Below are 14,656 nucleotides of genomic sequence, written 5' to 3' on the forward strand. Positions count from 1 at the left end.
AATATCTGTCAGCGGGATATTACTCGTCTTTAATCATACTTGTTTATCCTGAAAAACAACTGCTTCATTGTGGTGTACATTTGCAAGACTGAAAAGATTAGCGAGTTCATCCTTGACCTCGTCAAGGGTTGCATATTTAGATAAGTCGCCTTGAGGTTTGCCTTGAGTCTTACTCAGAGAAGATCTTCCATAAATATCTATCATTATACTTTATGATCTGTTTAAAACGATTAGTGGCTACTTGTATACTCGTACACGAATTTGTGAGGTTGTAGTGTTGGTGAGGATATAGCGTCGAGTACAGCAATTGCTTCACGGCCACATATTGGCGGATCGGTTGTTGCTTGTCTTGGTAATGTTGAATACCAGACTGGAGTTTTATTGTTTACGTAATTTAAAAATTCTTTTGGTGGAACCAACTCATACGAATCAAAGTAAACAATTCCACTTGGATGAATTGCACATGCCACCCAATGAGTACCTGGACCAGAACTTTTATCGAGATTAATATAGCCTGTTTCAATATTGTTTGGTTGTTTTGATAACTGATCACGCATAAAAACACCTCTGAAATTTTTTATATTTAATTTTTTAGCAGCATGAAGTAAATCAAAATTTGACATTGAAAAGATAAACGAGTTGTTCCTGTATGTCTCAGACCTTTTCCTTATCGATAAGGGGTTCCTGGTAATCTTAGACCCCTTCCCCCTTTTTTAAAATCTTGTACTGTTTCTTAATGCCATTCCAGCAGCAGTTCCAATATCTCCAAGTACAGCTGGGGCTTCAGCAGCTATTAACGCTGGTATAGCTGCCAGAATTGGAAATATACCACCTGTTTTAATTGAGCCTTTAACCGCAACAGCAGAAAGTTTGAGTCTAAAGTCTGTTTTTGATTGTTTGGCGCTATTGAACTGCCTGAGTTGACGTTCTGACAATGATAGTTTATTTTGAGCACCTGTGATCTGATCTTTTCTTCAGTGATATTTTTATTCCGCAGTTCTTTGCTGAATTTGACTGAAGCTTTTAAATCTGACCAGGAGTCAGAGTAACGCTAACATGATGATATGACATTATAAATATCGCAGTTTAATTTCATGTTTTCTACTGGATCATCAATAACTCTCATTGTCCACCAATAGTGTGCTTAGCTCCAAACAGAACTTTTTCTTTTCTAACATTTCTACAAAATCCAAAGATATGTGATAATGGAATCACACATGAAAATTTTCTTCTCCATTTAACATTGATCTGCGTGCTGCGAATCCTAAGTTTAAATTTTCATTCATCGATGCAACTTCAGTTCGAGCTGCATTTAGTATAACGTTGCTACTCTCGTGATGATCAGAGATATCCTTTGCAAACGTCATTGACGGACCAGCTGATCTCGAGTAATCATCGCTGTGTCTTGCCAGACCCAATATCGTCGGAGCAATATCAACATTTTCGAGACATAATTCAATACTTTTGGGTCAATCATGTATATAGAACTGTTGCCATGACACCATTATTAACTAAACCATCTTGATCACCAATCATCTGCTTTCAAACGTCTACCTTCCACTTCAATAAATGCTTCAACAGGTAAAACAATGTCTGCTTGTATCTTGAACTTGTAATTCGATTCGATCATGCTGATTTGGTACACTTGCGTCCTAAGAATACTACTGATAATCGCGTATAGATTCATATTTAAGAACTGGTGCGTCTGTTTCAAACGCTGGATCGGATACAAGTTTGAACATCTTAGTATAATTTTTATCGTCTAACACGAAGACCATTTCCTGCAATCAGACTAGTAGTTATATATTTTTCTCTTCTGACTGGGGTATGTTAGCCAACTCTGTTAGTTTTTTAATTGCAGCTTGATTTATTATTTTACTGATATTTGCAGGCATAACTTCAGTCCTGGGTAATTTTATTGTCTAACCTTTTTTTGATTGCTGAAAATGCTTTACCGGCAACATTATCAACAGCACTGATACCTTTATCGCGAATAACGTCAATAGCTTTCATTCCTCTAGTTTTGCAATCGGTATTGCTTTTGGAGCTATTCTCTTAAATAAACATTGAACAACATCAAGAAGTCCATTTCCGTACATCGCTTTGTACGTTGGTAATCGTGAGTCTACTACCCTCAATATTAAATGCCCACGTTGAGCATTGTGTATAATCATTTTTAAATTACATGTTGATTAATTAATTGTTTTCAGTCGTTGTAACAATCATCAGCAATTTCATTAAATGTTACGATCCATAACACCGCCTGTAAATAATCTTTGGCAAATCAGATTTTTCATTAATAATTTCTGAAGAATTTGTTCCTGCATGTTTTCCTCCGATCAGAACTTTTAAGCCATCGACATCGGCAAGAACACTGTCAGGACAAGTAATAAGGCCGCTTCCTTCATTAGAAAGACCACTTCCAGTTGCTCATTCTTCCTCACTTATTTTTATATCTGCTTTCTTCTCTCATTTTCCTGAGACTGATTTCCATTTTGCTTCCTTTTTATTTGGTGAAGAACGTAATTCCTTTCTTTGTCTGATTTCTTCAAATTCCAGATCTACTTCTCTTTGTTTCCTTTCTCGTTCAACGTCCTTAAGTTTCGACTTCATTTCTTCTTCTCTTTGTCTCCTTTTTGCCTTTGCTTTTTCAAGTTGCAACTTCATTTCTTCTTCTTTTTGTCTCCTTTCCAGCATTACTTGTCTAATTTGCTCATCTGCTGTCTTGTTGATAATGTCAAAATTATTAACATCTTCCTCAGATCTGATATTTTGGAGTATCAGTAGCGATGCGGTATACATCTCTTCTCCAATCAGCATTTGTTTTTAAAAGTGTTAACATATTCGGGTTTTACATGCTTATCTCTATAATGATATCCAAACGCAGCAATATTAATTAATTGAACAATATCAATTGCTTTGTTTGGGTCTTTGATTACGGCAATACCTTCAGGCGTCAATTTATCCATAATGTTAGTTCTAATTCTTGGCAGAGGTTGTGGTTGAACTTCAGATTGCTGGGGTGGTGATTGAGCTGCTTGAATACAGCCAGCAATATCAACAGGCAATGTTTCAATAGCTTTTTGTGTTGCCCCAGTTGCTGTGACAATTTTCATGGTTGGTTCGACAATTGGTTTAAATAACTGTTCTGTACCCTCTGTAAATTCAACTTGTGCTTCTTGACGTTCTTGTAGTTTTTGTTTGATAGCATCACGATATCTTATGATTGTTTCTAATCTTTTTCTAGCTAATTTACTAGTATAAGATTCCATTATTGATATAATAATGATTTAATTACTCGCACATTTATAGCAGCAGAAGAAGTGCGACCTCAAAGAAACGTCCGGCGGGTAAACGAACGCACACATTTTTTTGTTGAAAAAACACGAACGACAAAGATGAAGTAACAAAAAAAGCTAATCCGATTAGAGAAACTCTCGGTAAGTTAGATGCTTCGGTTTGGCGTTATTGACCTTATTTTTTTTATTTTATTTTTTCGAATGAAGTTGTTTTTCTTCAAAACTAACGTTTCAGCAAAAGTTCTGGTCACTTCGTCTGCTGCTGACTGTTTGACGACAATCCGGAATAAACCATTTCTAGAGACGTTTTTCGGAACAACTTGGAATTTCAAATCGTCATATTAATTCTTCAGAAATAGTATAATGTAGCTTTCGGCGTGTTTCGAAGTCGAACTTTGTCAAAACTACTCTTATGAGATTTTCATCTGTGCAGTCTTATATTTTATACCACTTACATTATAAATTGATAATAGTCAATTATGAATAGTACCCCACTTTTGAAAATATTAACCCAGAGCAATCACTATCAAGCTTATGATTATTTAATCCTCTTAGACCTTATAAATTTATAGCCAAAACTTTTTTGATTTAGAAAAATAAAGCCGTCAACAGCATGTATAGAGTTATAGATGCTATTTTCGATAGACGCAGGTGTATAATACACATTATAAGGTACATGTTGAGACGCAGATTCTCGGCATGTAACAATAAAAGTCGGAACATTTATATCGTATACAATGTGCAAGATACAGACCACTTTAACCGGTAAAATTAAAATAAGGAGATGAAACTACAGTGAACAAAATATATGAATCATAAAACTGGAATGTAAGAAAAATGTAAACGTTATCGTTGTTGCTAATTATATGCCACACATTCTGAAAATAATGCAGTTTTAATAAAAGTGAGTTTATATTTTTTTTGTAAAATTCATAATTAAGTACCACTTAAAATACTTGCTTTGAATATATTTAAAGTAACAAATACAATATTCAGATGACAATATTTTCTATTTCTTATCAAAAATATAATTATTGATAAAAATAAAAATAGAAACAATATTGTAAAATTATGTTTGACAGTTTTGTTGTAAGGTGACATGAAAGTAGACTATATATTTTCCGTTTTTGTGTATTATATGGTAATCATTCCACAATAATGCAGTATGAACAGAAGTGTCTTCACCATATAAATAGGTTTAATTCATATTTAGATGGCATTTAACATGCCAGTAATTTGAGTAACATTTAAAAAAGAATACTTAATGCAGACAGTATTATTATTATTATTATTATTAATAATGTTGATCTTGTTACAAATAAAATAAAGATAATTCCTAAATATAATTGTAAATTTCTGATAAACATATACATTATTATTATTAGAATTATTAATTGCAAAATCTGATCAAATTTATGATTTTTAAATTATGATAAAAATATATCATTATTTTGCAATTATTTTTCTATATTTCGTAGTAATCATTATTGATCTCATACAAATATTGTCATCTGAATATCTTAATTAGTACTTAAAGCAGAAATATTTTAATTGATACTTAATTATGAATTTTACAAAGCTATTATAAAGCCATTTTTATTCAGACAGCATTATTTTTATAATGTGTGCCATAAAATTAGCAAAAAATGATAAAGTCTAAATTCAACATCGTGAGAAGAAGCCTGAAAATGCTGATATTGTGACTATTCTTTTACTCTTTCTTAGATCGAGTTCACATCACCTGTTTGCTGCCCACCCCACCCCCACCCCGAAAAAATATGGCCTCTTACAGCGGTCCATGTATTTACCACAAACCATCGCAAACCACCACAAACCACCTTTATAAATATATTAACCCAATTTTATCTCATAAAATGTGGGTGGAGGAGTTACAATATATATACAATAAAGTATTGAATGTTACTCAAATAAATCTGAAAATATCAAATGAATCTGAACATGTGCATATTTTCACACTAGTTTCCAGTGTCAGTAGCAGACATGAGTCATCGGATAATAGTTTATTTACAACAGTTAGTGGGTTTTTTCAACCATATGTCAATCAGCTGCACGTGAGAACAAATGCCAAAACGATGGATAATAGATCAGATAGACTGCTCTACTCAAAACCTTGGAAAGTTTATTACGAATTAAAAGGAGACGACTCTTTAAATGAACCACGGAACTTCCAGCATGTATGGAACAAAACGTATCGAGAAGACTATTAAAGAAAATAGAAAAACCAAAACACGTACTCAGAAAATATTGCCAGCGAAATGTTAGAGATAATTGGTATGTGTGGGAAAAATACGGGACAAATAATCTCACAACAATTGTATACTGAAACCAGAGTATCTTAAGGAAAGACACCAATGAACATCCAATATTTTTCGGCCTGTGCTTTTGCACAAAGACAGAGGTTATGAGACAATACAGAACATTACTATCCCATATTGTAGTCAAACTTGAGAACAACATCAGAAGTATCGAAATTAGACAAAACAAGCATGTGTCATTTGGTATAGATGAAGAACCTGACCTGACCAGAGCTGTGGAGATATCCTTCCCAGATGTGTCTTAGGTCCAATGTACGGAAAACCTTAAAAAAACAAAACAAACAAACAAAAACCATGTGACTGGTAATCTGAAGAGAATAGTCATATACAACATTTTTGGCGAAGCAGGATTGGTTAATGTGGAAAGCTCAATCGTCTTTGAGGGAGATACTCGGAAATGAAGCTGCTTCTTCGTGACCAACCTCTCTTCATTAAATATGATGACAGCCATGTAAAAGAGAAATCGTGTTGCCATGTAGACGAACCAAGAAGAAAAAAGCTATATGAGGACTTATGGACAAACAATAATGCAGAATCATTGTACAACATACTAAACACACACACACACACACACACACACACACACACACACACACACAAAACAACAGTGTCTTGAAGCCACGGCATACTCCTGAGCTGGTTCAGCTACAATTTCAATTATAGACCTCCAGTTAGTAGATTTTAGTTGTGCACTAAATGGTGAAAGCAATTAGGCCTACTGTTTGCACCGAAATTATGCCGCATATTGCGTCAACAGCGTAATATGGGGTTGTTAAACTGAGGAGAAACAAAAAAAAAAAATATAAAAAATCCTGAAGTTCCTTAAGAATTCAAAAAGCAAAATGCAACATAACAGAAACAGTTTCAACCAACGGAAAATTTTCTGTTTCAGATGGCGCTAACATTGATCGAAAGCCAAACCAACGGAAAAAGCCCGAGAAGTTAAAGAACAAAAGCAAATTTGAATGAATTGACACAGGAGTGACTTTGACCATTACATTTAATGTATCTTTTTCTGTAATATGTCCCTTAATTTGATTTTCTTGCTTTTTGCAATGCTGAACTTTAATATTTTAAAGGGGAAGGGTTACTGCCATGTGTATTTATATGTATATAAAAGACGTTTTATTAATTTCTTTTCTTCTCAGTCGAGTGTCGGTCAGTATAGTTGTAGCCCCTCCTTAAATCATTCATAATGATTCGTTTATTTATAAATCATCATAGAAAGGCAGTGTATTTGTGTGTTTTGCGTGAGGATCAACTCTGACATGAACTATTATGTGTGTTTGTGTGTGTGTGTGTAAAGTTTTTAATCGTATGTAAGGACTAGTTATTGCAGATCTATCTTGTTAAAAATATTGTTTTCTCTGGTTTCTACCTTTAAAAAAATGACATACAACTTCTGGGAAGATGATCTGAAATGGTAAATTGAGGTGGTATATACTGGGATTTAGTTCACTTTGAACATTTCTGCGGTACTTATATACAACTAGACAAAAACGTAAAGCAGAAACTATAAATCATATGAATTAAACATAGATTTCAAAATGAAAATTGCTTCTAACTGGTATTTTGATATGATGTAATTTGTGTAGGTCTATCGTATGACTAACTGTAATCAATATCCCTGTCTCAAACGCTTTATGTAGAATGAATTTGTCCACGTGATTTAAGTTTCGTTACTAAATTTCAAAGAGAGGAGGAAAACCATTTTTGTTGAAAACTCTTGAAATTTACATTACACTTGTTAAAAAAACAGCAAATACTATATCTTACGAATACTGTTTAAATAATCTCTCCTTCCCACATGCCAGTAATATAGGGAATTGCTAGGATAAACTTAAATTATTATGTAAGGGAACACAGAAATCCAACAAACATTTTTTTACAAAAATGATTTAGACAGCAATCATCAGCACAAAAATTTTTTGGGAAAATCAAATAATAACAAATATGAAGATGAAATGCACATCTAGTTAAGAAATGGTACTAATATTAGTACCCCAGCTTCGTGGACGTTGCTAGTTAATAAAATGCAATGAAATATACTAAAGTACACTCAGAAAAAAGTGACTTATTTCAATTATCTAATGAAAGAAATGGATGTTTTAATGATTATAAAAAATATTTAAAAAAAGGAAAGGAAATGCACATATCGTGACAACAGTATACAGCTGTAAATCGGACTCGGTGTAAAATTAACAATCTCATTTCAAATTTTTTAACGTATTATATGGTAAGTTTCACATTTTGTTTACTTACAACATATTTTAACAAATAAATTTGCATTATAATGCATTTTAAAGGTGGTTTGCGGTAGGTTTGTGGTGGTTTGCGGTGGTTTATGGTGGTTTGCTGTAAATACATAGACCCTCTCTTACAGTGCAACAACTTCAGCGTGTTTATATTTATGCACTCTTGCCTTTAGAAATGGTCTTTAAAAATAACTTCGAGTAAAATATTTATTTGCGGTTTTATTTTCATTATATATGTCAATGCAAAACATAATAATTCTCCAGGTCCATCACACTCACAAAAAGGCACAGGCACTTGATTCTGTGGAAACTAATGCGTATACTCACTATATATGGTGAGTGTACACATTAGTTTCCACAGAATCAAGTGCCTGTGCAAAAAGCTGATGCTAAGGTGTCGATATCTCGCTCATGGTTTAACAATATCTCGAGAAAGGCCGTAACAACCTCGGATTGGAGTTATTCCAATCTGTTGCCCATCGTAAATACAATTGACCTAGTTTGAGACGAAAGCTTAGCTTAAGTAAGTCATTTAATTAATTATATTTAAACTGCGAATTAACCAGCGAATTAACGTTTCTTTTCACATGTTTTCTCAGCTTTTACACACGTTCCTCGAAAAGACCGAGTTCATTACTGCATACAGTTTAGATACCTCCTAGGCTTCATTTTTTGATTTACTAGATGAATGGTGCCTCTCCCCACAGGGGCTCGTTACAAAGAAAATTTGGAGTATTCGTGCTTGGATCAAGGGATGGGGGTTCTAACCTGTAACAATATAACACTATTGTTACAGGTTTGAACCCCCATTCCTTGATTCAAGGACGGATACTCCAAATTTTCTTTGTAACAAGCCCCTGTGCCCCTCCCTAATAAACATTATCAATTGAGCTGGGTCCATATTGAGAATCATGGGACTTGATTAGCATCATTTCTTTTGATAGAGTTTTGAATACAACAAATATATTTATATTACAACATTCATGGAAATTTGCTTTAATTTTCCAGGAGAATTAAAAAAATACTTTTAATACAAATCAAGAATTTGTTAATTAACTTGAGTCTGGTGCATCCACATTGGTTCGTTACAAATAAAATTAGGAGTATCCGTCAATGAATTAAGGGATGGTGTGTGTGCACAGGGGCTCGTTACAAAGAAAATTTTGAGTATTCGTCCTCGAATCAAGGAATGGGGGTTCTAACCTGTAACAATATAACACATTGTTACAGGTTAGAACCCCCATCCCTTGATTCAAGGACGGATACTCCAAATTTTCTTTGTAACGAGCCCCTGTTGTGGGTGTGTATGTGTAATAGTATTGTTACACGTTAGATCCCCCATCCCTTGATTCATTGATGGATGCTCCTAATTTTCTTTGTAACGAACCCCTGTGGGTGCATCCATTCTTAGTCTTACGCTTTTGAGGCAGTTTTACGGCATGAATCAGGTAGGGACCATGAGGCACAGTTTTATGGAATGAATCAGGTAGGGACCATAAGGCACAGTTTTATGGAATGAATCAGGTAGGGACCATGAGGCACAGTTTTATGGAATGAATCAGGTAGGGACCATGAGGCACAGTTTTATGGAATGAATCAGGTAGAGACCATGAGGCACAGTTTTATGGAATGAATCAGGTAGAGACCATGAGGCACAGTTTTATGGAATGAATCAGGTAGGGACCATGAGGCACAGTTTTATGGAATGAATCAGGTAGAGACCATGAGGCACAGTTTTATGGAATGAATCAGGTAGGGACCATGAGGCACAATTTTACATCATGATCAGATAGGGACTATGAGCCACAGTTTTACAGCATGAATCAGGTAGGGACTTTGAGCCACAGTTTTACAGCATGAATCAGGTAGGGACCATGAGGCACAGTTTTATGTAATGAATCAGGTAGGGACCATGAGGCACAGTTTTACAGCATGAATCAGGTAGGGACCATGAGGCACAGTTTTACAGCATGAATCAGGTAGGGACCATGAGGCAGAGGCACTCAGATTCATTTCTGTCATCAGTGTTGCACATAGACATCAGGCTCATGGACCGCAATGTGCCATCCTATGTTTTCCTATTTAAGTCAGGAGAAAAAGAAAAAAAAATATGTCTGCAACTTATCATTAGTGGCTGTCCAACCATGTCTCTTGACATTAGCAATGACCAAAGTCTAGTGGCTGTCCAACCATGTCTCTCTCAGCATTAGTAATGACCAAAGTCTAGTGGCTGTCAAACCATGTCTCTCTCGACATTAGCAATGACCACAGTCTAGTGACTGTCCAACCATGTCTCTCACGACATTAGCAATGACCAAAGTCTAGTGGCTGTCCAACCATGTCTCTCTCGACATTAGCAATGATCAAAGTAGCAAAATGTGATAACAATAGACCCTATAAGATAGCAATGAATTTCTATTCTGAAACAGTGTATCTGCAAATGAAAGTTTGTGGCAGTCAGCCAAGTGGCAATGTAAAGTGTTTGACAGCCGTTTAGTCAACTGTAAATTTGAGACTCAAGCCATCCCTACAGTGAAGAAGATTCGAGTCAGTTTATTTTGAGATTGCATTAATGACAAAGCATTTGATCAATGATTTGTTAATTCAGAAAACATAGGTATTTATCATAACTTCTGGTAACTAAGTTTACCCTGAATTTAAATCACAACAAGGTCCAGAAAGGAAATTTCATGGCGTAGCTCATTTGAGGTTAAACTGAAACACATTATGAACAAACAGTAAAACATATATTACATCAATTTAAGCATTAAAGGAAAATATAATATTACAGTACTGCAGACCACAAAGTTTGAATGGCAAAACTATTGAAGCATACAAGATTATTTCATTTTATAGCACTATTAGTGCATTATGTGCTATTAATTTCATTTGTCCCAGTAAAATGTTGCATGTCCACCAGATTTGGAAAGAGAAGAACATAGTGTCCCTTGCCCATGAGACCCTGTATGTAACACTGTTATTGTGTGTGTGTATGTGCATGTGTGTGTATGTTTTGGATTTTTAATATATCTTTAACAATTTTTCAGTCATATTGCTATGATATCTGCAGTGTGGCAGTTTAAAGTGATGTCTAGCACTGGGACATCAGGCCGCAGACATGTAGCATCATGTCCCACCCAGACACATTATCCTGACACCAGGCCAACCAGTCCTAACACTAACCTCTTAAAGCTGAGTGCCTAGCGAGGCAGCTGTTAGTACCATTTTTATAAGTCTCTGGTATGACATGGTCGGGGTTCGAACCCACTACTTCCCGCATCCGAGCAGATGCTCTAACCACTAAGCCACCAGCCCGGTCAGTACTGTGATTATAAAAGGGAATAATACAAGATGAAGACCTGTGCACTGATAATCGGGGAATTATCACATTATGGATTTTGTCTATAGCATGATCTTCTGCAGATTTTAAAAATGAAAAGTCTCATAAATAAATAAAATGCCTTAAACTGAGTGTACTTTCATGCATTAATTTATCATTTTTAATCCAATTGTTGCCTGGCAGTCCCTAACACTGTCATCTTGTTTGCTTTTCAAACCAAATGGGAATTTCTTGGCAAACACTATGGCCATATTTGTATAGGTAAGTCTATTTTTTAGACAACAGGAGTGAATAGTTCATCCTTCTCAGTGAATTATGAGTAATTCTGCAAACGTCTAGAACTTTGACTGTTACATAAAAGTTACACCGCTTTTTAGTTTGTTTATTTCATTTCAAGAAAAACTAGACTTTGCATATCTTGATGCAGACAATACTGTATTTACTTTCCATGTATGCATAGTCCTAGGACCTCACCTGTTCACGGAAAATTCGCTTTTCAAGGAACTTGAGAAATGACAGTAAGCTTGTTTACACTGAAAACTTGTTTGGTTTAAAACACGAAAAAGATGTCGGTGTTAGGGACTCCTTGGTGATAGAAAGGTTATAAATTTTAAATCATCCAATGAAATGTGTGTTGGAAACTCCATGTGATAGACCTGTTAGATATTTTATATAAATGAATGAAATGCTGAGTATTTTTTTGAGAAATGTCATAGGGTAACAAATTAATGTAGGGACTAAATCATAATATAATAGAACAGGCATCTGAAACGCATGTTGAATTGAGGACAGTTTTGTTGTATCATCAAGAAGTTATATAATCATTGCTGAGAATGCACAGGGGTAAAATGAAATTGAAAATCCATGATTGTTCCTGTACAATTAATTTTGAAAATCTGGTTTCACTGCAGATTTGTCTGCTTACCCATTGCCTCAGTATTGCAGTAGTCCAAATTATTCAACAACTTTTTGTCGCATATGTATAGCTAGTCCTCATTGATACACATACATATAGCTAGTCCTCATTGATACACATATGTATAGTTAGTCCTCATTTATACAGATATGTATAGCTAGTCCTCCTTGATACACATATGTATAGTTAGTCCTCATTGATACACATATATATAGTTAGGCCTCATTTATACACATATGTATAGTTAGTCCTCATTGATACACATGTATAGCTAGTACTCATTGATACACATATGTATAGTTAGTCCTCATTGATACACATATGTATAGCTAGTCCTCATTGATACACATGTATAGCAAGTCCTCATTGATGCACATATGCATAGCCAGTCGTCATTGATACACATATGTATAGCTAGTCCTCATTGATACACACACACACACACACACACATATATATATATATATATATATACATATATATATATATATATATATATATATATATATATATATATATATATATATATATATACACACATACAGTGGAGCCTCGTTAATCTGGACTCTGTTTATCCGGAAACCTTGCTATCCGGACATAATTCAACGGGAACAGAATTCCTAAACGTTAATTTCCTCCGTTAATCAAGAAATCCGCGTTCCGGATCTGGAAATCAGAATCGGGTACCAAAGTGTAAAATTACATTAAAACTTGTCTCGATAATTCGGAAATAATCTGTCCAAAAATAAGAAAATTCGAAAAACCGTATGTGAAAATACAATCAGAAGAATAATACATAAAACACAGTAGTGAAGCCCTTGAGAATCTATGGCCACTATCAATAACTAAGTATCGTGACCATATTGTAACCAGCGATTGTATAAACAGTGTCTGTTTTAGCTAGTCACCGACGGGGGTGTTAATAATTAAATAAGCACACTGGGATCAAATCGTCCATGCTTTTTGACATAACATATGGTAAATAAATTAAAAGTGTCATTAAGCCTCTTTGTTGTTTACCAATTGTATGTAACAATCACAGTTTATTGTTTGCTGTGCAAATACAGTTGACATTTTTAGGCTGTGGACAGTATAGGGCTTCAAAGAATCCAGGCAAACAAAGGTTACAGACTTCTTCAGGAAATTGACATAATAAATGTATGTACAGTACATACACGTACATGAACATAGTGTGATGTGTTCGATGTGTTAATTGTCTAAACTTCTATTTACTGTATATGTACGTACAAGCACATGTTATAATAATGTGAAATAAACACAAATTAATAGATGTATTCATTAATTTATTTCAGCCATTATTGAATATACAGTACATTACATTTAAAGCTAGCATATACATGTACATAAATACGGTGTGATGATATCATAAAATAAAAAATGTGCATGATTCAATTATCCGGAAAACTCGTTAATCCGGACATATTCGCTGGGAACGAATATGTCCGGATTAACGAGGCTCCACTGTATCTATCTATCTATCTATCTATCTATATATATATATATATATATAGTTTTCACTGATGCACATATGTATAGCTAGTTCTCATTGATACACAGTTGATACACATATGTGTAGTTAGTCCTCATTGATACACATTATTATATAGTTAGTCCTCATTGACACACATATGTATAGTTAGTCATCACGGAATTACAGGTAAATTGATCAGTTTGTAATGATTGTCATTATAACGTTTTGTAAATGTTTTACAGGTAAAAGATGCAGCTTTAGAAGTATACCATACAAGTGGTTCCTTACTGTAAAGCTGTTTGTGAAATTAATAATATATATGTACTTTGTATAACATTGTCCTTGGTAGAACATGGTTTTTGGTATAGCATGATTCTTGGTATAAAACAGACCTTAGCATAACATGGGTAGTGTCATGGATACTGTTATACTGGTTGAATTGTGTCTTTCCATGTAATAATTATTGATGTGTATTATGATATTGCTTTGGTTATGCACATTACTGATGTATGTTATGATATTGCCTAGGTTGTGCACATTACAGACTAGTGTAATAATTTAGCCTGTCTTACATATTACTGATGTGTGTAATGATATAGCCTTACATATTACTGATGTGTGTAATGATATAGCCTGTCTTACACATTAATGATGTGTGTAATGATATAGCCTGTCTTACACATTATTGATGATTGTAATGATATAGTCTGTCTTATACATCAATGATGTGTGTAATGATATAGCCTGTCTTATACATTATTGATGATTGTAATGATATAGTCTGTCTTACATATCACTGATGTGTGTAATGCTATAGCCTGTCTTACACATTACTGATACGTGTAATGATATAGCCTGTCTTACACATTACTAATACGTGTAATGATATAGCCTGTCTACACATTATTGATGATTGTAATGATATAGTCTGTCTTACATATTACTGATGTCTGTAATGCTATAGCCCATCTTACACATTACTGATGTGTGTAATGATATATCCCATCTTACACATTAC

At 34.4% G+C, this 14,656-nt stretch overlaps 1 protein-coding gene across 1 annotated transcript in view; it reads left to right on the plus strand.

Moving 5' to 3' along the window:
* The first annotated feature begins 8,277 nt into the window (after window positions 1–8,277).
* Window positions 8,278–14,656, plus strand: part of LOC149800369 (phospholipid scramblase 1-like) — a 57,719-nt gene continuing 51,340 nt past the window's right edge. The window contains exon 1 of the mRNA XM_089960019.1: window positions 8,278–8,413. The gene's annotated coding sequence lies outside the window, so the exon portion shown is untranslated. The remainder of the gene's footprint in view (window positions 8,414–14,656) is intronic.

This window comes from Sinohyriopsis cumingii, chromosome 5 (assembly GCF_028554795.1).
Source record: "Sinohyriopsis cumingii isolate HCF-2022 chromosome 5, ASM2855479v2, whole genome shotgun sequence".
Classification (NCBI taxonomy): domain Eukaryota; kingdom Metazoa; phylum Mollusca; class Bivalvia; order Unionida; family Unionidae; genus Sinohyriopsis; species Sinohyriopsis cumingii.